Source organism: Protopterus annectens, chromosome 6.part1 (assembly GCF_019279795.1).
Source record: "Protopterus annectens isolate FY-2018-M chromosome 6.part1, PAN1.0, whole genome shotgun sequence".
NCBI lineage: Eukaryota > Metazoa > Chordata > Ceratodontiformes > Protopteridae > Protopterus > Protopterus annectens.
In genome coordinates this window covers 157223685-157249180 of record NC_056738.1, presented here as the reverse complement: position 1 = coordinate 157249180, position 25496 = coordinate 157223685, and the positions used below count along the sequence as shown (strand labels likewise).

Sequence of the window (25496 nt, the reverse complement as noted above, 5' to 3'; positions counted from 1 at the left end):
CAGTTACTACATGCACCATAGAGTTTATCGGGTGAAGAGTGTCCCAAGGTATCTGTATTGTGAATAACATCAACAGTCCTTGTAAAGTATGGCAGTGGAAGGTGTACTGGGTGAGAAGGGGCTCAAACTACTTTTACCCACATGTTTACACACACACACACACGTTTGCCAGTACTAAGTTCCGTAGGTTCATAGGTTCATAGGTGTGTACTAGGTGAATGGCCATGGAGCCTTTACAAGCCTAGCCCATGGGGTTACCCTGACATCATGCCACCTGACGATAGTCCCCAGTGTGTCTAATGAGTACAGCCACTGGAGTGATCCCCAGGGTGGGATTTCTATTCCTCATCCACTCATCCAGATGTCCCTTGAAGAGAGCCAGTAAGGTACTGTGCTTGACCTGTATGTGAAATCTATTCCATAGTGTGGGCAGTCTCTGGGTTATGAACCTGTCTCTCCAGCATGTTCTGTTGATTGTGTTAATGGGATTGAGGTCTCTGGGGCATGTGGTGTGGAAGGATTGGGTTCTTTAGATGTAGCATTCCTGACAGAGCTGGGTCAGACATGGGTTTGTAAGTCAGGCAGAGATTGCCCCTAAGTAACCTATATGAGACAGAGAATAGTTGGAGTTATTGGAATCTATCCATATAGGACAAGTGTTTAGGGTCTAGGATCCTCTTTGGGAGGTATTTGTGCAGCCTCTTCAGTTGTTGCAGGTGTCCAGTGAGGTACATGCCAAATGGGCCATTGTACTTGTTGATTGGCCTAATGAGGGGAGATTAGAGGGAGACAATGACCTCTTACATCCTGAATGCAACACCCTTAGTAATGAAATGCACCACATAGAAGGACTTTCTGAACACAGTGGCACTGTGGTGGTCAACAGAGAGCTTGCTATCAACCTGTGTTCCCAGTTCTCTTATAACAACTTCAGTGTTCAGTGAACTACCATCGATGTGTTGTTCCCAAAGGGGATGTCAGCACATTTTCTGGCATTGAGCTAAAGTCCAGTGTTCTGACACCAGTCGTAGGTCTCAGTGAGGCCTTTCTGCAGAATGTTAACATCACATGGACAGGTAATAATAGCACCTACCTTGCAGTCATCAGCAAACATTGTCAGCCAGAGTCCCTTCATGTTGGGATGGACTTCAGAGGCATAGATCCCGAACACGAGGGGATCCAGGACCAAACCCTGTGGGAACCCCACTTGTGACTGGTTGGCAATCTCACATGGAGTCCACTGCTTTCACATTGTGGGTTCTATCTGTGAGCCAGTTTGCAAGCCACCCAGTGATATAGGGTTCATAGTTTCATAGGTTCATAGATTAGTACTAAGCTAACTGTCTAACAAGCCAGCCTTAAGCCCAGCCAATTGTCCCTCTTCACCCTCAACCAACCTTGTGTTTATAGCGACCTTAACACATTAAGGGTTACCCTCCCAACCCAGGTTGATGCCTAGCTGAGTGCGTTTGTCTATGATTCCTGAGTAGGGAATGGTATCCAGTGATTAGAAGACCCACCTATCTTGTTATTTATTCCATATTGTTACTTAGTTATTGAACATGACACAGAGCTTATAAGGCTGCAGAGTGTCTACAGCTACCTCTACAGTGGATGACAACAGTAGGCCTTGCAAAGTGGACATTGGGACATGTACTGGGTGGACCACAGCATAAAATTGCAAAGCCCACCCCCCAATGGATATGGTTCTTACACACACACACACACACACATATACACACCAAGGCTGAGATTAGAACCCCATACCTATTTAATTACTGCTAATGCAGTGTTATGCATTTACAGCATGCACAACAGAGCTTATAGGGTTAAGGGTGTCCCAAGGTACTTTGAAGGTGTGTATCATCACTAGCCCTTGTAAAGTATGGCAGTGGGTGATGTACTGGGTGAGAGAGGCCAGAAAATACTTTAACCTACACATATACACACTTATACACACAAATACACTCACACACGCATTTGCCAGGACTGAGATTAGAACTCCTGCCTAACTAGTTATTTGTACTATAGTGGTACACAATTATCACACATTCCAAAGAGCTTGTAGGGCTGTAGGCTGCCCAAAGGTACTTCAGAGGTGACTGACAACAGGAGGAGTGCTGAAGTAGTGCAATGAGAAGTGTACTGCATGCGAACAGGCTCAAAATCTTTAACCTATAGACACACATGCACACAAACTTTTACATTTTCCAGGACTGAGATTAGAACCCCCTACCTAAGTAGTTATTTGCACTATAGTGTTATGCAATTATCACATGCGCCACAGAGCTTGTAGGGCTGTGGGCTGCCCAAAGGTACTTTTAAGGTGACTGACAGCAGGGCTGCTAAAGTATGGCAACGGGAAGTGTACTGGGTGTGAATGGGCTCAAAATCTTTAAACTGCACACACACAAACACACACCCTTTTACATTTGTCAGGACTGAGATTAGAGCCCCTACCTAAATAGTTGTTTGTACTACAGTGTTTTGCAGTTATTGCATACACCACAGACCTTATATGGCAGAGGCCAGTCCAGCAGTACTTCTACAGTGAATGACTTCAGCAGGTCTTGTGAAGTAGGGCAGTGGGAGGTGTACTGGGTGGGAATGGACTAAAACACATTCCTACACCACCACCCCCACACAACCACTGTTACATTTGCTGGTACCATGATTACAGCTCCTATCTATCTAGTTATTTGCATGATAGTTTTACACAGTTATCACACGTGCTATAGACCATACATGACTGAAGCCAGTCCAAAGGTACTTCTAAGGTGAATGACATTTTCAGATCTTGTCAACTAGGGAAATGGGAAGTGTCCTGGGTGGATAAGGCATCATAATACTTAGACCTGCAGAGAGACACACACACACACACACACACACACACGCACATGCACACACACACAAAAGTAGGTGATGTGATATTCCAACCCCCACCTCAGTACCATCAGACAATGAAGCTCATCTTCATGCTGGCACATGCCAGTGGTTGCAACTGGTATGCAACTGTCTGCAGCAGGACATTACTCTGTGCCATTCAGGGTATCCCAGTGTATGCCTTACTCTGTGTGTGTGTCTTCCTGTGTGTCTCACTCTATCACTGTCTGTCCCTCTCTTCCCCATGTCTATGTGTATTTATGCTTGGCATATTGTAATATGTTGCCCATATATATGTGTGTGTACAACATGCAACAGATGCAGATATACCACATATGTTCCACCTACAGCTGGCTGTGGGTAATCCTGTCTGTTGGGTGTGTGTGGAGGCAGTTAGGTTTACATAGCTGTGTGTATGCAAAGACATTTGCACAATACAAAGATATATAGTCCAATGTGGTTTCAGACATGGGCTTCACTTCTCTAAGTGTAGGAGCATGCTCAGTATAACCTTCTATAGTAAGTGTGGGAATCCTTTCCAGGGATAGTTGTACTCTAGTCTGGGGTGTTGTGTGCTGCAGCCATGCCTTACAACCTGTTTGTGCAAGATATCTGGAGATAGGCTGCCAATATGGGGAAACAATGGGCGAAACATAGGGGGGGGCACTGTAGCTGTTGCTGTTATCAATGTATGAGTTGCTTGAGTTACAGGGTTTGTTTTAGCAGACATTTTCTGACATACGCAATGCTTGACACTGTACTGTATTGTGCAATTACCTACTGACAGATATAATTGAATCATCACAGTTATTTACCAGAGAAATACAAGATGGCTGATGCACGGACCTGTATTATGAGGTAAAGGCTAGACATTCTTGCACAATCAGGCCAGTTGGGAGGTGTGACTACAGCCGATTGACTGATGAAGCAGTGTAAAATGTCCAGCACCTTGGTGATGTACTGGCTGGGGATGTCCTGGTTGTGCAGTATTCTTCTTACCTGAAAGGTCATATCCTGGTGTGGCCATACCTGTCAACTGTACAGATTCTCACATATTATCCAGATTCATGCCTCATATATCTGGTCGGCTTCCCATAACTTTGTGGTTTTCTAGCAAGTTTGTTGCAAATCACTCAGGGTTCCAGTCAGGGAATAATGACAGAACATTAGAGTTTCAGACTTCACACACTTCTTGACATCAATGCTACTACACACACCCTCTGTTATTCTATCAACTTTCTAACATTATGAGAGCAATATATCAAATGTGTCCCTGTAGTTGTGCCTTTATTTCACCATAATGTATGGCTTTGTCCAGATTTCTTCCTCTATGAGGTTGAGAGGTATGCTACTAGCATTTAGCAGCATGTCCTTACATTTGTATTTTGTTGACTGTGTTATGTTGGTATTATGGACCCCATGACATTCCATACAAAGGCACTATGGGTGAGCCATGGGCCTTTGCCAGAGGCCTGTAGGGCATGTGAAAGTGATGTGGGCCATCTGTAGCAAGGCAGTGCATTCTGTCACTCATGTGTTCCCAGGCTGCCAGGCAGAGGACCCCCCCTGGGATGACAATGGTAAGTGTAAGAATGCACTACTGTGCTACTAGGCACCATGCTTCTCTACATATGTGAGCCAGACATCTTGACAAAGCCATGATTAATTGGGTGACAAAGGCTTAAATATATGGACCATTGTAACTATTGGCCTTACAAAACTGGAAGGGTGATACAATAACAGATTTTGCATTAGCATGCATTTTTCTATGAGGTACGATGTCTTAGAGACTGCAATCCATCATTATTTTCTGACTTTAGACTTTCGTGGTTTGCCAGTGATCTGCCAGTCAACCACTATTTCGGAATTAAGACACAACAAATATGATGTGAACCTCTGTACATTCTGCAAAAGGTTTGCACAGTTGGAAAGTATGGTAGGCACTGTGTAGGTTACTCCAACTTGTGTGCATTACCACAAACAGAATGCCAGGAGAGCCATCACCCCCCTGCTGTGGCAGATGCCATCCACATTAAGTATGACAGGAATAATGTATTGAGCATGCAGTCAGATGTGAGGCAACTTGTGCACTGAGGTTGATACTGACATTAGCAGCCCTGCATATTATGTTATTCATTCCATACTATTACATAGCTGTTGCACATGGCACAAGGCTTATAGGGCTTAACAATGTCCACAAATACCTCTACAGTGGATGTGACCAGCGGCCTTTGTAAAGTGGACCTTTTGACATGTACTGGGAGTACCATGGCCTAAAATTGCAGCCCACGGCCACCCAATGGATATAGTTCTCACTCAGACACACACATGGGATACTGTTCTCACACACACACACACACACACTTGCCAGGACTGAGATTAGCAGCCCTGCCTATCTTGTTAGTCAGCCCATACTGTTACGTAGTACCTGCATGTGGTATGGGGCTTATTGGGCTGAAGAGTGTCAACAGATACATCTATGGTTGATGAGGTCATTGGGCCTTGCAAAGTGGACGTTGGGGCATGTACTTTGCATACCACAGCCTAAAAATGTAAAACCCACCCCCTCAGCGGATATAATTCTCACTCAAACAGATACACAGGATACAGTTCTTGCACACACATTTGCCAGGACTGAGATTAAAACCCCTACCTGTCTAGTTATTGCTAATACAGCTTTATGCATTTATCACACGTGCCATGGAGTTTATAGTGTGAAGACTGACCCACAGTTCTTCTAAGGTGAACAATATCACCAGCCCTTGTAAATTATGGCAATGGGCAGTGTGCTGGGAGAGTGAGGCCTCACAATGCTGTATCCTAGAAATTTACATACAAACACACATTTGCCAGGACTCAGATTAGAACCCCTACCTATGTAGTCATTGGCATTATAGTATTATGCAGTTACTACATGCACCATAGAGATTATAGGATGAAGAGTGTCCCAAGGTGCCTGTATTGTGAATAACATCACCAGTCCTTGAAAAGTATGGCAATGGAAGGTGTACTGGGTGAAAAGGGGCTCAAACTACTTTTACCCACATGTTTACACACACACACACGTTTGCCAGTACTAAGTTCCGTAGGTTCATAGGTTCATAGGTGTGTTCTAGGTGAATGGCCATGGAGCCTTTACAAGCCTAGCCCATGGGGTAACCCTGGCATCGTGCCACCTGATGATAGTCCCCAGTGTGTCTTATGAGTACAGCCACTGGAGTGATCCCCAGGGTGGGATTTCTATTCCTCATCCACTCATCCAGATTTCCCTTGAAGAGGGCCAGTAAGGTGCTGTGCTTGACATGTATGTGAAATCTATTCCATAATGTGGGCAGTCTCTGTGTTATGAACCTGTCCCTCCAGCATGTTCTATTGATTGTGGAAATGGGATTGAGGTCTCTGGGCATGTGGTGTGGAAGGACTGGGTTCTTTAGATGCAGCATTTGTGATAGAGCTGGGTCAGCCATGGGTTTGTAAGTCAGGCAGAGATTACCCCTAAGTAGCCAATATGAGACAGAGAATAGTTGGAGTTATTGGAATCTATCCATATAGGACAAGTGTTTAGGGTCTAGGATCCTCTTTGTGAAGTACTTTTGCAGCCTCTTCAGTTGTTGCAGGTGTCCAGTGAGGTACATGCCAAATGGGCCATTGTACTTATTGATTGGCTTAATGAGGGGAGATTAGAGGGAGACAGTGACCTCTTACATCCTGAATGCAACACCCTTAGTAATGAAATGCACCACATAGAATGACTTTCTGAACACAGTGGCACTGTGGTGGTCAACAGAGAGCTTGCTATCAACCTGTGTTCCCAGTTCTCTTATAACAACTTCAGTGTTCATTGAACTACCATCGATGTGGTGATTCATGGGAACCATGTTGTTCCCAAAGGGGATGTCGGCACATTTTCTGGCATTGAGCTAAAATCCAATGTTCTGACACCACTCATAGGTCTCAGTGAGGCCTTTCTGCAGGATGTCAACATCACATGGAGAGGTAATAATAGCACATACCTTGCAGTCATCAGCAAACATTGTCAGCCAGAGTCCCTTCATGTTGGGCTGGACTTCAGAGGCGTAGATCCCAAACACGAGAGGATCCAGGACCAAACCCTGTTGTGGGACTCCACTTGTAACTGGTTGGCAGTATGACATGGAGTGCACTGCTTTCACATCGTGGGTTCTATCTGTGAGCCAGTTTGTGAGCCACCCAGTGATATAGGGTTCATAGGTTCATAGATTAGTACTAAGCTAACTGTCCTTGCGAGCCGTTTTAAGCCTAGCCAATTATCCCTTTTGAGACTCAAACCCTGCACCTTGTGTTTGTTAGGCAAACACCTTAACCATTAGGCCACCCTCCCAACCCTACAGGTTGATGCCTAGCTGAGTGTGTTTGTCTATGATTCCTGAGTGGGGAATGGCATCCAGTGATTAGAAGACCCACCTGTCCTGTTATTTATTCCATACTGTTACTTAGTTATTGAACATGGCACAGAGCTTATAGGGCTGCAGAGTGTCTACAGCTACCTCTACAGTGGATGACAACAGTAGACCTTGCAAAGTGGACATTGGGACATATACTGGGTGGACCACAGCATAAAATTGCAAAACCCACCCCCCCGATGGATATGGTTCTTACACACACACACACACACACACACACACACACACACACACACACACACACACACACACACACACACACACACACACACACACACACACACACACACACACACACACACACACACACACACACACACACACACACACACACACACACACACCAAGGCTGAGATTAGAACCCCTACCTATTTAATTACTGCTAACACAGTGTTATGCATTTACAGCATGCACAACATAGATTATAGGGTTAAGGGTGTCCCAAGGTACTTTTAAGGTGTGTACCATCAGTGGCCCTTGTAAGGTATGGCAGTGGGGGATGTACTGGGTGAGAGAGGCCACAAAATACTTTAACCTACACATACACAGTTATACACAAAAATACACTCACACACACATTTGCCAGGACTGAGATTAGAACTCCTGCCTAACTAGTTATTTGTACTATAGTGGTACACAATTATCACACATTCCAAAGAGCTTGTAGGGCTGTAGGCTGCCCAAAGGTACTTCTAAGGTGACTGATATCAGCAGGAGTGCTGAAGTAGTGCAATGGGAAGTGTACTGGGTGTGAACAGGCTCAAAATCTGTAACCTACAGACACACACACACACAAACTTTTACATTTTCCAGGACTGAGATTAGAACCCCCTACCTAAGTAGTTATTTGTACTATAGTGTTATGCAATTATCACATGCGCCACAGAGCTTGTAGAGCTGTGGGCTGCGCAAAGGTACTTTTAAGGTGATTGACAGCAGGGCTGCTAAAGTATGGCAACGGGAAGTGTACTGGGTGTGAATGGGCTCAAAATCTTTAAACTACAGACACACACACACACACACACACACACACACACACACACACACACACACACACACACACACACACACACACACACACTTTTACATTTGCCAGGACTGAGATTAGAGCCCCTACATAAATAGTTATTTGTACTATAGTGTTTTGCAGTTATTGCACACACCACAGACCTTATATGGCAGAGGCCAGTCCAACAGTACTTCTACAGTGAATGACTTCAGTAGGTCTTGTGAAGTAGGGCAGTAGGAGGTGTACTGGGTGGGAATGGACTAAAACACATTCCTACACCACCACCCCCACACATCCAGTGTTACATTTGCTGCTACCATGATTAAAGCTCCTACCTATCTAGTTATTTGCATGATAGTGATACACATTTATCACACATGCTATAGACCATACAGGACTGAAGCCAGTCCAAAGGTACTTCTAAGGTGAATGACATTTTCAGATCTTGTAAAGTAGGGAAATGGGAAGTGTCCTGGATGGGTAAGGCATCATAATGCTTAGACCTGCAGACACACACACACACACACACACACACACACACACACACACACACACAAAAGTAGGTGATGTGATATTCCAACCCCCACCTCAGTACCATCAGACAATGAAGCTCATCTTCATGCTGGCACGTGCCAGTGGTTGCAACTGGTATGCAACTGTCTGCAGCAGGACATCACTCTATGCCATTCAGGGTATCCCAGTGTATGCCATACTCTTTGTGTGTGTCTTCCTGTGTGTCTCACTCTATCATTGTCTGTCCCTATCTTCCCCATGTCTATGTGTATTTATGCTTGGCATATTACAATATGTTGCCCATATATATGTGTGTATACAACATGCAACAGATGCATATATACCACATATGTTCCACCTACATCTGGCTGTGGGTAATCCTGTCTGTTGGGTGTGTGTGGAGGCAGTTAGGTTTACATAGCTGTGTGTATGCAAAGACATTTGCACAATACAAAGATATATAGTCCAATGTGGTTTCAGACATGGGCTTCACTTCTCTAAGTGTAGGAGCATGCTCAGTATAACCTTCTATAGTAAGTGCGGGAATCCATTCCAGGGATAGTTGTACTCTAGTCTGGGGTGTTGTGTGCTACAGCCATACCTTGCAACCTGTTTGTACAAGATATCTGGAGATAGGCTGCCAATATGGGGAAACAATTGGCGAAACATAGGGGGGTACTGTAGCTGTTGCTGTTATCAATGTATGAGTTGCTTGAGTTACAGGGTTTGTTTTAGCAGACATTTTCTGACATATGCAATGCTTGACACTATACTGTATTGTGTAATTACCTACTGACAGTTATAATCGGATCATCACAGTTATTTATCAGAGAAATACAAGATGGATGATGCACGGACCTATATTATGAGGTAAAGGCTAGACATTCTTGCACAATCATGCCAGTTGGGAGGAGTGGCTACAGCCGATTGACTGATGAAGCAGTGTAAAATGTCCAGCACCTTGGTAATATACTGGCTGGGGATCTCCTGGTTATGCGGTATTCTTCTTACCTGAAAGGTCATATCCTGGTGTGGCCATACCTGTCAACTGTACAGATTCTGACAGATTATCCAGATTCATGCCTCATATATCTGGTCGGTTTCCCATAACCTTGTGGTTTTCTTTCATGTTTGTTGGAAATCACTCAGGGTTCCAGTCAGGAGATAATGACAGAACATTAGAGTTTCAGACTTCACACACTTCATGACATCAATGCTACTACACACACCCTCTGTTATTCTATTAACTTTCTAACTTTATGAGAGCAATATATCAAATGTGTCCCTGTAGTTGTGTCTTTATTTCACCATAATGTATGGCTTTGTCCAGATTTCTTCCTCTGTGAGGTTGAGAGGTATGCTACTAGCATTTAGCAGCATGTCTTTACATTTGTATGTTGTTGCATGTGTTATGTTGGTTGTATGGACCCCATGACATTCCATACAAAGGCACTATGGGTGAGCCATGGGCCTTTGCCAGAGGGCCTGTAGGGCATGTGAAACTGATGTGGGCCATCTGTAACAAGGCAGTGCATTCTGTCACTCATATGTTCCCAGGCTGCCAGGCAGTGGACCCCCCTGGGGTGACAATGGTAAGTGTAAGAATGCACTGCTGTGCTACTAGGCACCATGCCTCTCTACATATGTGAGCCAGACATCTTGACAAAGCCATGAGTAATTGGGTGACAAAGGCTTAAATATACGAACCATTGTAACTATTGGCCTTACAAAACTGGAAGGGTGATACAATAATAGATTTTGCATTAGCATGCATTTTTCTATGAGGTATAACGTCTTAGAGACTGCAATCCATCATTATTTTCTGACTTTAGACTTTCGTGGTTTGCCAATGATCTGCCAGACAACCACTATTTTGGAATAAAGACACCAGAAATATGATGCGAACCTCTGTACATTCTGCAAAAGGTCTGCACAGTTGGCAAGTATGGTAGGCACTGTGTAGGTTACTCCAGCTTGTGTGCTGTTCATATGTGTGGCCTTCTGTATATGACCTGTCCAGATTCCCGGAAGTAATGGAGAGTGACATCTGGACAGTGTGTACAACTCCCACCATAGGTGTAGCTGACATGCAAAATAGTGGGCATTGCATTTCATGGAACATGGCCCTGTCTACCACAGTACTGTACCTAGGCCACTAGGACACAACAGTTGTGAGAAGTTGCTGGCCACATCCTGACATTATTCCCCACACATATCCATACTGATTGACCTCTGCATATTGTGGACATGCAACAAGTTAACATGTTGATTGGGACAGCCCTGGCAATGTGTGCTCTGCTGCTATTACCCTACAAACGTGCATTTTACTGCATTTCTATAGGAATATGGGTGTGGGGGCACACCTGTCAATGGTACACATTTGCACAGACTGTGCTTTTATTGGCTTTACATTTTGGTTCCTTTTAGCATAGTATTGTGTCCTGTCTTGGAGAATAGAGACATATCACTAGAGACCACAGGTACGATTGTAATGCCATGCAATTAAGTTTCAGAATTCATACCCTTCAGAACCTTATTGCACATGCAAGGCCTGCTGTGATATCACTGTGTAAGTCTGTAGGGGGTATTTGATCATTGCCACCATTTGTGGGCCTTTGCCAGACATTCCTATATGGGTTTCTATGACTGACTTGCTGTGTGAGTCTGAGGGGTGAGTATGGAATCCCCACAGTGACATCCATTCATGTCACCTATGATGCCCCCTTAGTTGGCCCCCCACATATACTGCAGTGGGATTTGTCACCTTAAATGGTACTGCATAGTGTGGGGAAGCCATTATTGTGCAGACATTTCCTGGTGTCCTACATAGCTGTCAGTTGTCTGCTACTTTCACAGTAGGCCACCCCATTCCCTTGCATGCATACAACATTACCATAGATATGTAACCAAAACATACTAATCCATTCATTTATTGTTCAGAAAACTGACTTAACTTGTGCCTGCGGCAGTTGTGAGGACGGTGCTTAAGGGCTGCCAGTGTTGGATGCACACAGTACACTGCCTATACATGGTAAGTTGCAGGTAATGTGATGTGTGTGTTATCCATTTTACTGTGTATATGAGTCAGAGAGAGGTGTTAGTCCCTGCATCCCTACAATGTCAGTGTGTGTGCTATGTGTTGCCTCTTTGCCAAGGCCTGGGCATACTGGGCACACCACTGTCTGCCTACAGGAGCAGGCTCAGGGGTCTCCTCCTTAGAGTCCCTCTGTGCCTGTGGGGACCTTGGCAATGGTGGGGGGCTGTGTGGCCCTTCCCCGTGCTGTTCCTACTGCAGCTGTTTCCACAGGATCATATTGTGTAGCATGGCACATACTATGAACATGTGTGCACATGTGGCTGGAGAGTACTGCAAGGCTCCACCAGATATGTCAAGGCAGCAGAACTATGACTTGAGCATCCCAAACACATGCTCTATAATGATCCTGGTTTGTGCATGTGCCTCATTATGGCATTCTTGAATGGGTGTGTGTGCATTTCTGATAGGTGTCATCATCCACGGCTCCAGTGCATAGTCAGCATCCCCCACCAGATGGCCATATTGGATGTCCCCATTGGCAAATGCCTGGTACAGCTGTGACAAATGCCAGATGTGAGAGTTGTGATAGCTTCCAGAGCTGCCAGCACACAGATTCATGACAATGCTCTGGGCATTGCACATGACCTGGTAGTTGATGGAGGGGAAGCCCTTGTGGTTTATGTAGACCCTACCCTGTTCACCGGGTGGTGCTTTGATGTGGATTTGCATGCAATCTATCGCACCTAGTACCTCCGAGTATTCTGCTACATGGTGGAAGAGATCCATCTTGCTGGTTCTCTCCTCAATGGGGTTGGGGAAGTAAATGTGCTCACCAGCATGTGGTAGGATGGCATCCAAGAACTGGTGGAGTATCCTGGATGCAGATGCTTGTGAGACCCCCATAATGTCCCCAGTAGGTCTTTGAAAAGTACCTGTAGCTAGTATTCTTAGGGATACACATACCTTGGTATGCAATGGGATGGGTTCCCTCTGTTGGCTCTGGCTGTGGGTCTGAGTTGAGGCCAGCACAGCTCGATGATTTGCTGAAGTATGTCTCTGTTCACTCTGTATAACTCTACTATCTCCAGATCATTTAGCTCCTGGTAAGTTACCCTGGGTCTGAACACTCTTCTCCTTCTCGGTCTGTGGCAGTTGTCAGCATTATCCTCTTCAGCCTCTAGCACATACTGATGGATCAAAGCAATGGAAGCCCTTAACATTTTTTCGGTTAAAATTTCCCCGCATAGTGGTGCAGAGTTTGTGGGAAAATCAGACTGGAAGGTGTCTGCATAGTTTATACTGTTGTGCTGCAGATGATGCCTGTGTGATTGGCAGACTATGATGCATTCCACCTGTCAGTTATTTTATTTGTAATTGATTGCTTTTATTCTGCTATTTCCCTTTTTTTTTCTTTTTCTCCCTTCCCATTTCCACCCCTTTTAAGCCCTGAGGCGGGCCATGCAAACCTGGTGCCCAAATGTAAACAGTCCTGCTATTTCTGTGTTTTATCTTTTGTTTTGTGTTGTTTTAGACTCAGTGCATGCCACACAAACCTGTTTAGCTAAGGTAAACAGTGAGAAATGGCCCTCCCCTAGACACAAACACGCTTTTCATAGGTTCATAGATTAGTACTAGGCTAACTGCCCTTGTGGGCCATTTTTAGCCTAGCCAATTACCCCATATGAGAATCAAACCCTGCACCTTACGTTTGTAAGGTAAACACCTTAGCCATTATGCCAGCCTCCCACTAAATAAGTCAATACAGCTTCAGACACACCCCCCTTGATTAGCTATGCTTAGCTAAGCTCAAATGTGAGCCGTGGAGCTCCAATGTGCTTACACCAAGCATGACACACACCCTTTTCATGTCCGCTGCTTCTCCTGCTTACACCACTGCCTTATAGCTCCTACACGGTTAGGTGCAGTTTGGCACTTGTCTTCTTTTTTTGATTCAGTAAATTTTCCTCATTAGCATACTCCACTGCCTTAGTCCCTAGTTACAGCACTACACCAGACCATTTCCCCTTAGCAACCACTGTTCCCTGCTGTTGTTTTGATTCTGCATGCCATAGACTATAATGGCAAAATGCAGATTTCACTTAAAATTGCCTTTTTGCATTTTTTTCATTATTTTTGGCACAATCCCATTTGTGTGTCGCTGCCCTATGCTTAAATAGCCGAGATCGGCCAAAACAAAAACTCTGAATTTTATAATTTTAAACCACTTTTCCATGCCAATAGCCAAATATGGCAATTGGCATGCCTAAGGATTAGAATGCATGCTTTAATTTGAGCTGTCATGCCTCTGCTTTGATTTTTGCAGAAATGTATTCAGCTAGTAGCCAAATACATTCCTGCATGCTACACTATTCTGCCACGGATGCCTTCCTGCTTACTGGATCACTAATTGACCTCATTTGCATGTTTTTCACCAGCAAATAAGGTCATTAGCATAATCCAGTCATGTCCATAGCAGAATAGTGTTAGCAGGCTGGTGCACATCCCCAGGCTTGTTTACTGGATTGCTCGGTGGCCATATTCAGTGCAGGAACGGCTGCACTATTTTTAGCTTATTGAAACCCAGGAATTGTCTAATTCCACTGGGGTTCTCTTCCTATCCCACCACAACAGCATATTCTATATACCCATGTCACTACTCTTAGGATTCTTGCTCATCAGACAGATGGAACCTAAATTATGGCAGCAGCTAAGAATGATGAGATTTGTGCAAACACTTCATATGAGGTTTCTGTTTGACCTTTACTGTGACATCTTGTGATGAGAGAATGATGCATTCAGATACAGCAGTGATTGCTTTTTAGGACAAATAGAAAAAAAAGGCCTTTAAGTAATCCTATAAAGTGGACAAGGAAGAATGACAAATCATAGTACTAATTACCTCTACATTAAATTGTTTGAAGTACAGGAGAAATAAATAATTCCCTGCCCCTGACATTCTGCATCATAGAAATATTAATCAGCAGATTTAGAACAGCTTTTCCATTGCAAACATGGTTTCTACTTTCACTTTGAAATACAACTTTGAAACTGAGCCCTAAAATTAAAATTGAACCAAGTAATAAATGAAACAGCATTATTGAATACTATTTCTGGGATTATCACTCTGTACAAATTACAATGTCTTAGAAATCTTAAGGTATTTCTAATTTTGAATGTGGCTGTTTGTTTACTGGCAGTGCGAAAGCCCTACTTTGACTCTACTTTCTCCTTATGCACTAGTCTTCTTCCCAGAGTGTTATATAACTGGGTTCAAGTTTTAGCACTCAACACCAGGAATAATCTGTGCCTACAGACTTTTAAAGGAACTGTATTCTTGCCTTCAGTGTTATGGAGAAAAGAGAAAAAGGAACTAAAATAATCAGTAATCATTTATAACAAGCTAATGAGAACTATAGAGTAACAGATTTATTCAGGGGGAGACGGACCAAAATATATTTAGATGCAATTTACATGATAAAAAAACATGGGCCAGATTCAGAAAAGTTACTGTAAAATATACATCTGCGGTACATGTCATGGTAACCCTTTCCGATTTCAAGACAGCCCTACCACAGTACTGAACCAACAAGAGGTGAAGCACCACAGTGGACTGTCTCTGCAGCCTACTGTAAATGCTAATGAGGCTTTCTGGGGCAGTGGCATATGCTAATTAGCCATGGGCTATCCCCTGGAAATGCCTGTATAAGTTGCATCAATCATCAATATGAAATGAATATAGGTAAGAGCTTGTGTTCACCTTTTTCTGTTAGAGGCATAGGTCTCAACCTCTTAGGAGGCCAATGTGGGACACAGACCATAACAATGTGTGACAAATGGTCAAAATGTGGAACACCCTATTTTCGCACTGCGCAAAACATGCCATTGCCATGGAGCATGGTAGAAAATCTGTAAAAATTAAATAAGACACTTCTCAGATCCAAAACCTTTATTTTATAATCTGCTGTTCTAGCCTGCCAATATACCAGTGAACAGCATAGCTCAAATTCCCAGTTCCTATCTTGGTGGGCAACTGGACACATCATTGGGGTTTATGGCCGGCATACAGTGGCCAATAGGGGCACATACACAGCACCCACTGTTATCATGAGTCCCTGGTGTAAGTCGGAGTAGGCCGGGTCCTCAACCCACTTTATATACATTTAAACAGCTACAATAGTGTATGTACATTTCTGCTCTCTTCCAGCAGGGATACATCTTTAAACTCAGTATTTTATAAAATATCTTTTCAGCACACATCTGTACAAACCTAGTTTGATATACACATGACATACAGTTTGAAAACATTTGTAACACAAGCATCTTATATAGATCATGTTGATATTCACAAATGACATTATAATTATTTACAAAATTCCAGATAGCTGTGCTGGTAGTATCTCCCTTTGTCACGGTGAGCTGCACCAATGGTAAATTATCATGATCTCAATATATTTAACCTATCACTGAATTATTATTCTTTAGGAATTACAAATTAATTATAATGTTTATCTACTGTAGTACATGTATCATTTTGCATTAGATGAAAACTTAAACAACAGCAATCCTGTATTTCATAATTGCAACCAGGAAATACTTCAATGCTGCAAAACTAGAACAGAAATTCAAGTAGATATCTCCTGTCCTGACCAAAAATGAACAAACAGAGAATTCACATTTAAGGTCAGGTTTTTTTATATTAATATTTGTACACTACAGTCTTATTTTTTCAAAAAAAAAAAAAAATAATAAAACCGCAACATACTAAGCTAATTCTTACACGTGAAAATGTCAAATATTATCTTGGTAAAGCTAATGCTGTAAGCACATCACCTTCTCAAAGAATTTTCTTAATCGTATGGAAGCTGACTTTCTTACCATTCAACGACGATTATTCAAAATAAGTGTCATTCAGAAGTCAATATTTGCTCTATTGTTATTGGAAAAAAATTGTTTACCACAGGCAGGCATACCTCTCAACCTCTAAGCACAAGAAATCTGTACAAAGCCTGACGTAAAGGAGGACAAACGTTCAAAAATAGTGAGACATCTCAACTTTCCCTATTTTGCAGAGGCGCCCCTTATGTTTCTCAAAGTTTTATTCCATTCCTCCTAAAATTGGAAATCATTTGAATTTATATGATAATAGTGCCATCATTTAAAATGTGTCTCCAATTCAGGGTCTTTTCCTTATTTTTCACTTTATTCCAAATTTTGTTGGTAGAATTGAGAGCTATTATTAGTATTACTCTTACAAACTTAGAAAGTTGCTACGATGATTGAATTCTTCCTGCATACATTTTCCTGAATGATATGATCTCTGTAACTAAAATATATGTCATTTATTTAGTGACTTCAACCCTCAGATCATCCTAGTGATTTGCTAGGAAGCCACAGATTTTACGATGTAAAGACCTAAAATATGAGGCAAAAAGTTGGACAGTTTAGAGGTATGCTGCTGGTAGAGAAAGGGTAGCAGTGTTGCTCAACTGCACTTAAGAGTTTGTTTTCTCTTGCTCAACATTTAGGCAATTGCAAAAGATACAGTTACCAATGTACTTATTCTTATCAGAAATTAAGCATTTTATTGATGCTCGCTGTACTTCTAAATTACACAAACCGTGAAAGTCAGTATAACAATTGTGGGTTTCAGAAACGCATAGGCCTATAATATTACCTTACTCGCCTCACAAGCACCAACCGGGCTACTGCGATGCACTGAGCATGTAATGGGAGGGAGAAAGTAAAAATAATCACAAAACGGAACCACGGCTGCAAATGCAGAACAGGGGACTTAATCGATCACAAATGTGGAGCATTCCGCACAATCCGGAGCACTTGGCTGCTCAGGTTAGAGGTACATGTTGAGAGGTGGGGGGGGGGTGTATGTGTACATGTGACTGTTTATGTAGTATATGTAGAGGTATGAGAGGAATAAAGTGATTAACTGTGTGTGTGTGTGTTTGTGTGTGTCTGGGTGATTGCAGTATGTGGGATAGTTATGGGATAGGTAGGCTAGGTGTGTGTGTGTGTGTGTGTGTGTGTGTGTGTGTGTGTGTGTGGGGGGGGGGTCTGGGTGGTTGTAGTAGGGGGTTAGTTATGGGATAGGTAGGCTAAGTGTATGTGTGTGCTTGTGTATGTACATGAATGTGCTGATGTGTGATCCACACTCCCCTAGACTAATGAGCAGACTGTGCAACTTAGGAAGGTGGACACTAGACACCAGGGATAATTCTATATGGCATGCCTTAAAGGTACCTATAAATAAGAGAACCAAAGTTTTGCAGTGTAAAAAACATGGGGAAGGGGGCACCACCAGACACCAAGGTATATCCATATAATATGCCTTAAAAGTACTGAAAATATAAGAAAACAAATGTTTTATAGCACAAGAGACACGGAGCATGAGAGTACTAGATACCAGGGATAACTCTATATAGTGTGCCCTAAATTCACATAAAATTAAGAGGACAAAACTTTAAAGTATGAAAGATGTGGGGCTGGGGTAACGTGGCACAAGAGTAACCTATGTAGCATGCCATAAAGGCACTTAAAAGGTTTCAAACCCTATACCTTTGGAATGTACACAGAGCATGTTAGTGTTCTCCATCACCACTAAACACCAGGGAAACTACTTAAACAGTACGTAAATATTTGGATATTAAAAGAAAAATGAATGTAAAAACTGAAAGTTTCAAACACTGCATCCTTACCACAGAGAACAGCAGCCTTAACCCACCACATTAACTGATTAGTTAGTGTACCAGGCTTTGTTTTAATTGTAAAAAGTAAGAAACTATAATTTCTGGCATTATTCAATGAGTGCAACTGTCTGTGAGTTATAAGGGATAGGGCTCATGTTAGAGGCAACAGCAAGATTATCTTGTAAAGTTAAGGACAAATATGAGGGATAGGGTGTATGTCCATGTCAGGGGTGGCACCGAAGCTGAGAGGAACACTGGATGACATGAGGGAGAGTTTTTCTACTATTACTCGGACTCAGTAAAAAGGTTAACAGAGAACAGATCTACCATCACAGTACTTTACTGTGTAACCCCAGCCTGTAACCACACTCCTCACATCCAGACCTTTGCATGGCTACTGCTGGTATGGCTTACCACCTGCCCTATGAAAGTCACTATATGTCAGGTTACTCTGCAGGTACTATAAGGTGTTCCATAGTCCATGCAGCTGTTGCATGCTTTCATACAGGCCACATACCAATCTCTTCATCTCTAATGTGGTGTGTGTAGTTGTTTGTGCCAGGATTATTGCCCTGCACATCTGTTGATTGATGCCAAATGTACTACCCAGGTCAGAGAAAGATATGGAGTTATGGCAGCAATGCCCACCAGTGTACCTCTCTGTTACTGTGTGTGAACGCATACATGTTAGGGAAATTCAGATGACAGATGCCATCTGTGTTTGTGACTGCCATGTAGCCTAAGTAGAGCTTACTCTTACAGGAAGTCCAGGAGCAAACACTGATGATAACAGAAATATGACCTGCTACTCCACTCTCGCATCCTGTGAAGGAATGTCTGTCAACCCTCCACTGTTAGCATTGTTGAATGTGGTGTTATGTCATCTGACTGTGCCATGCACATGTAGACATCACTTTCAGCCACACATGATCTGCAAACATCAGACATATTCTGTCCTGTTGTGCCGAACCTATAATCAGTAGAACCTGTGGCAGTCAGTGCTAGAACATATACCTCTCATTCCTGACACATGGTACACACAGTGGTACATAACAGTTCTGTGAATAAAATATGGGCATGTACATACATACCCTGTGGTACACGGTGTTGCACTTGCATTCCTGACATATTTGGAGATCAGCTATGCAGAGATGTTTTCCTGAATAAGCCCTTCTTACATGAATAACAGTGTGCAATATGAAAATGTACTTTTTGCTACTAGCCTGGTACTTTCTTTACAGACAGTTAGGCAGATGCCACCATTTCAGTTACAGTATGCAAGCCATCTCTAGGTACTAGGGTCCAATCACCCATCCCAATCAAGTATAGCAGGAAGTGTTCCACCTCTGTGAGCCATTTCTGTGTTCATAGACTGGTTCATAGACTGGTTCATAGATTAGTACTAAGCTAACTGCCCTTGCGAGCCATTTTAAGCTTAGCCAATTATCCCTTTTGAGACTCAAACCCTGCACCTTGTGTTTGTAAGGCAAACACCTTAACCATTAGGCCACCTCCCAACCACAATGTGTCCCCATTTCATTATCCTATGCCTAGGTCTTGGCATATGTTACCATGTCAGTGGCATATCAACACATCCATATTAGTGTCCTATTATGGCCGGCCACAGCACTGGTGTTCTGCACTACTCCCTGCCATACACAGTTCCAGAAAACCTTGTATGTTTATCTATGTGCATGAAATGTGTACTTTGGGCATGCAGTAACATCTCATTCTCCTGCTCTGTAATATTTTCCAGTTGCTTTCTCTGTTATGGGCCATTGACAAGGCATTCACATTAGTTTGTTACACATGTTGGTCAGTTTGTATGCAGAATGGTTGTCTTTGATTGACCCCTATGTTTCAGCACTACTCACCATCCTCTGTTTGGTGACCACATAGCTATCTAGTGTCATGCTGTGACCATTCCCACTTGTCCCATAGAAACAACAGAAGTGAGAATGTTTATAGGTTCATAGGAAAGCATTAGGCAAGCTGCCGTTGTGGGCCATTTTAAGCTTAGCCAGTTTCCCTTTTGATGCTTGAATTAACTGATCATGTTTAGTGTTAGATTGGCCTTACCCATCCCATGGTTGATAATTATATATGTACCCCCTAGAGGGAATAAATGGCATAACAATGTTATCACTACACACCTTCCAGCAGCACTGTGCTATTGACCGATAGCGCTATGCACATTATGTGCCTCTGGCCACCTTCTGTATGCATAGCCATGCAATACAGGAACCATTGTTTCTCCTTGTAGAATCTCTTGCCTTGTTTGTGCATAGGCACAATGTGGCCTCCATGGATACATGCCTGTCATGCCATTGTGCTCTGTTCCCTGTGACAGTGAGACACCCCAGCTGAATATGTACATTTCATATCTCTGTGTTGTTTTCTGCATCATCGCAACCCCCACCCCCATTGACATGTACCTGTCATGCCTTTGTGCTGTGTTCTCTGACACTGTGATATCCACTGACTGGATATATACCTGTCATGTCTGTGTTCTGTGTCACCTTATCCAGAACTACTGTTTAATCTCTGTCCCTGTTGCTGCTATCCATCATGGGTGTTTAGTCCATTACAGGGCTGCATTACCAGATGCCTTGACTTCCTTCACTATGCCTGTTGTAAAATGTCTTCTAAAGTGAATTCCTATTCCTTGTCTTTACATGGTCTTCTGTAGCATGTCATCCACACTTATTATCATGGTAAAACAGGCCTCATAGCACAGCAGTTACATTAATGAGGGACTGTAGAGCAGTCGTCTCTGAATCACTGCCGCAATGCATTGCACTTTCACATCCAAGCAGTGCTAGCATACTTGTCCCTATCCATCCCCAGAACTAATGGGATGTATGCAAACTGTGCTTATGGAAACCGTCTGTGAATCCCATAACACTGCAACTCTCAACTCTGCACTACTGACACTTTTGCTATTGCACCATTGCTGTCCAACTATTTGCATCATGTGATGTTTTCATGTGCAGCTAGGTGTACAGATCTACTGTTTTTCTCCTCTTTAAGTCTATTAAAATTGATATAGTCTCCTCAGGCTGTCATTTTAGGAGAGCTTCTGGCAGGGGTACACATGAGAACAGGAATTTCTTACACCTCCTGCACAGATACTACCAGGACCACTTGCTGGGGCAATGTGAGGCCCCATTATGTAAAGTGGATTCCTGCCACCAGCAGCCTAGGAAGGACAGTGATGTCACTGTCATTACCCATTCTGGTAATCAGTGCAGCAATTCATATATCGACTTGTGTTGGTGCCATCCTGACCTGCTATGTCAGTAGGAGACAGAAATTTTGGGAGAATGTACTAACTTCTTTATTGTAAGTACTGTATATTTCTTTTTGTTTCCTCACCTTCATTTAATGGGTTCACAATATACTGAATTCTCCCAGATTTCTTTTGCAGCAGTGGATGAGCATAAATTCATCAGGTAAGTCTAAGGATAGCTGTAAGACTATTGTAGTTGGGCTATGTATGCTGACTCCACTCTGCAGTTTCAATTCAAACTGTAATATACTTGTGTACAAAAGTATTTTATTTTTTTCTTTCTGTTTTTTACCTCTCCTTTTACTGGTGCAGCAGTAGTGCAGGGTTGAGATACTCTGCAGTTCTTTGCTTGGAATTCCAGTGCTATGCCAGTCTTCATAACATGAGTGTATTGAGTTGTTATGTTACCTTACCACCTCTTTTGACCAATCTCCTATTGGTATTTAAAGACTGGACCCAATGGTGAGCAGCTTTCTGCTTTCTAGTCTAGTCTGTGACATCTGAACCTTAAGCACAGTGCCCACCTGCAGTCTTTATTTTTTTTATATGTAACATGAGCTTAGTCTGGTTTTGAACACAGGGTTCAAGTATAGCCATGTTCTGTTTGTGCTTTAGGAGATTTTTGTTGCACCAAGCTTGCCTGTACTGAACAGTTTTAACAATAACACATTTGGGTGGTATAATGCAGGATTTAGCCACTGCTGGCATGGCTTTATCATGAATGTGAAGCTCAAATGCTCTGTCAAAAACAGTTATGAGTAAATGCTGCATTACCCAAAAATGAGATTGAGTTATTGCTATTAAACAATGATACTATTTAAGAAAGAAATGTCTTACTTTTTTTTCAAATAATGTCATTTCATGAATGGACTATAATCATTCAGTGACTCTTTTGCTGTCTTCTGGGCATGTGAATTATATGATGTGCATGTGCAGGGCATGAACATACAGACACTTGTATAGTACATTAGCCTGAGTGCAGTTTGTGCCATTGTTTTTCTTTTAATGATGTCAGGAGTGTGCACATATACAGTTCTTTGCACACACGCACCTGGCATCCCATGTATTTTCTCTCTCTCTCTCCCCTCTACCTCTCTTTCTCTTTCCCTCTCTCTCTGTATTAGTAGCTATTTATCTAGCTATCTGTCAATCTATCCATCCACCCATCGTAATTACTGTATGATCTCCTTTGGGAGGCAGTAGTGTGGTACATGAGAAAGAGGGAGGGAGATTGTATTTTAAAATGTAGTGTTTGATTTTTGGGTATTCATTTAGTAGTTTGGATTATATGGTGTCTGTAGTGTTTAGCTTCAGCTGCAGGGATTTGTTCTTTTTTTTTTTAAATTGGACATTTTCCCATTGGTAATACTTGGTTTGCAATGCCCTGTTTCTGCTGTGCCCAGTCAGTGTGCACATTTCTGAATGTTAATTTAGGCCCTTTGCATAATTAGGGAAAGCAGTGCAGTGCAGTGATGGGAAAAATGCATTATAAAGTATTTTACTAGTTAAGCTGGACTCTGACTGACTTGTATTATTATATAAATGGAGAAAGGGGAAGAAGCTGAGAGAGACTTAGGAGTGGGGTACATATAACACCTGTATAAGTATATCATACTTTACTGATTTAATTCCTATTTTGTGATCATGCCAGGGGAAGGGGGGTACAGCACAGACAGCTGTCTGCAAGTTGCTGCTGCCTGCTATCTTGCTGCTATTAATAGTAAAAAAAAAAAGAGAGGGAGAAACTAGTGGTCTTAAAACTTCATTGATGAGCTCAGACACAATAATTCCCAAAAATCATGAAAACCAGGCAATGTGCGAAAGCAACAAGCCTTTAATCTTCACAGACAAGTGATCCTCAGTAATAAAAATCAGAAATATTTTACTATGTTAAACACATCAGCTTATATGCACTTAGAAGTAGGTATGATAAATGTACGTATTGTTTAATTTTAAACCAGCCTATTTAAGGCAAACTATACAAACAGTACTGTAAAAAGTGCATTTTAGAACAGTAATAACCCCCTCCACACACTACTACTGATTAGGTCAAACTAAATCCTAGTTAAGGAAAACACAACCTATCAATTTGCAATCCACATTCCCAAGTTAGGTATTAGGAACTCAAAAGTATAATATACACATAAAAAATACTGACTTTTAACTAAAATCACTTTCAGCCAACGAATGCAATAAAGCCATCATCAGGTTTGTGACAAGAACTAAAATTGCAAACATAGGTAGATAAGTAAAAGGAGTTAACTAGATTGATTCAAGAGAAAACACATAGCTATCTATAGAACACTATAAATATAAACATATATCTGTCTAATCATATATAATATGTATTAGTATGTATAAAAACGGAGTTATATATAGAACAGACAAATTATTTAGAAAAAAGTATTTCACAAAAAAATATTTTTTACAGTTGAGAAAAAATGGCAGTGTTTACAGATAAAAAATGTCATGACAGTTTTCATGTTTACAGCCCCAAAAAACATGTTTATTCAATAAAAAACAGTAGAAAAAAATCACACAAAAATAGTGGATGAAGTAAACTGGTAATGTATAAAAGTGTGCAGGTGTGTGCATGAGCATGCATGAGTGTGCACCAGTGTGCTAAATAGGGGAATTATACAAATACTTCATGGTAATACTTCATGGTAATAGTGGTGTGAATAAAATTGTGTTTTGAATTTACTGTTTAAATATCTGGTGTGATGCAAGAGTGTGCTAAACCTAATCAAAGCAAAACTGAGGTTAAAGTAACTAAACATATATACATTTATACACATACTATACATATTTTTTTATTTTTAGTACATAAAAATATTTCTTCAAAAATTCCCTAAAAGAACCTTTAGAGATTGTGTGGCAGCTTAGATAAATTCAGCCCACTATTAATAGAGCAATAGTAGTTAAGTCCTGGTTTTCTGAATGCATTTAATTTCAACTGCCAGCATAATTCTTTTTTCTCAAAAACATCCTTGGAGTCTCCTTCAAGCTCATCCAACTCCACACAGTCCAGAATGATAAATTTAAAACCAGAATATCTGGGGTGTTCTAATAAGTGTTTGGATAAGACATTCTTCTGGCATTTATGTCTAATGTCAGAAAGATGACCTGAGATCCTCCTTTTCAGTTTATTCATAGTTTTACTCACATAAAATGCAGGGCAGACAATACACATGGTCTTATATACAATTTTTTTCAGTATTACAATTACCACCTGCTGAAGTTTTCACTGTCTTTTTAAGATAGGGGCAACAGGTATTTGACCGAATGGCACAAAACTTGCATGAAATAAAAAGCACTTCAACCTCAAACTTTAGAATAATAAACTTTTATTTCCATGCTTTCATCTTAAGACTTCTTCAGAATACATTTCCATAATGCTAAAGAACCATATTTATGCAATCAACCCAATAATTACATAATTAACCAATTACATATCTAATTAAAAAACTGAAGTGCTGAATAAAATCCTAAGCAATACCTCCTAATAAAAATGTAATATTTTTTAATAAAATATTTTTATTACTTACACACTTTTAACCTTCTATCTTTTAAAAAAACACTTTATATTAATAGACTCCTTTAAACCATTTTTTATCAGCTC

At 41.8% G+C, this 25496-nt stretch overlaps 1 protein-coding gene across 5 annotated transcripts in view; it reads left to right on the top strand.

Moving 5' to 3' along the window:
- The window catches only part of B3GALT1 (beta-1,3-galactosyltransferase 1), a 2392726-nt gene that overhangs the window by 2350843 nt on the left and 16387 nt on the right, over positions 1-25496 (top strand). The gene's annotated exons all lie outside the window — the stretch shown is intronic.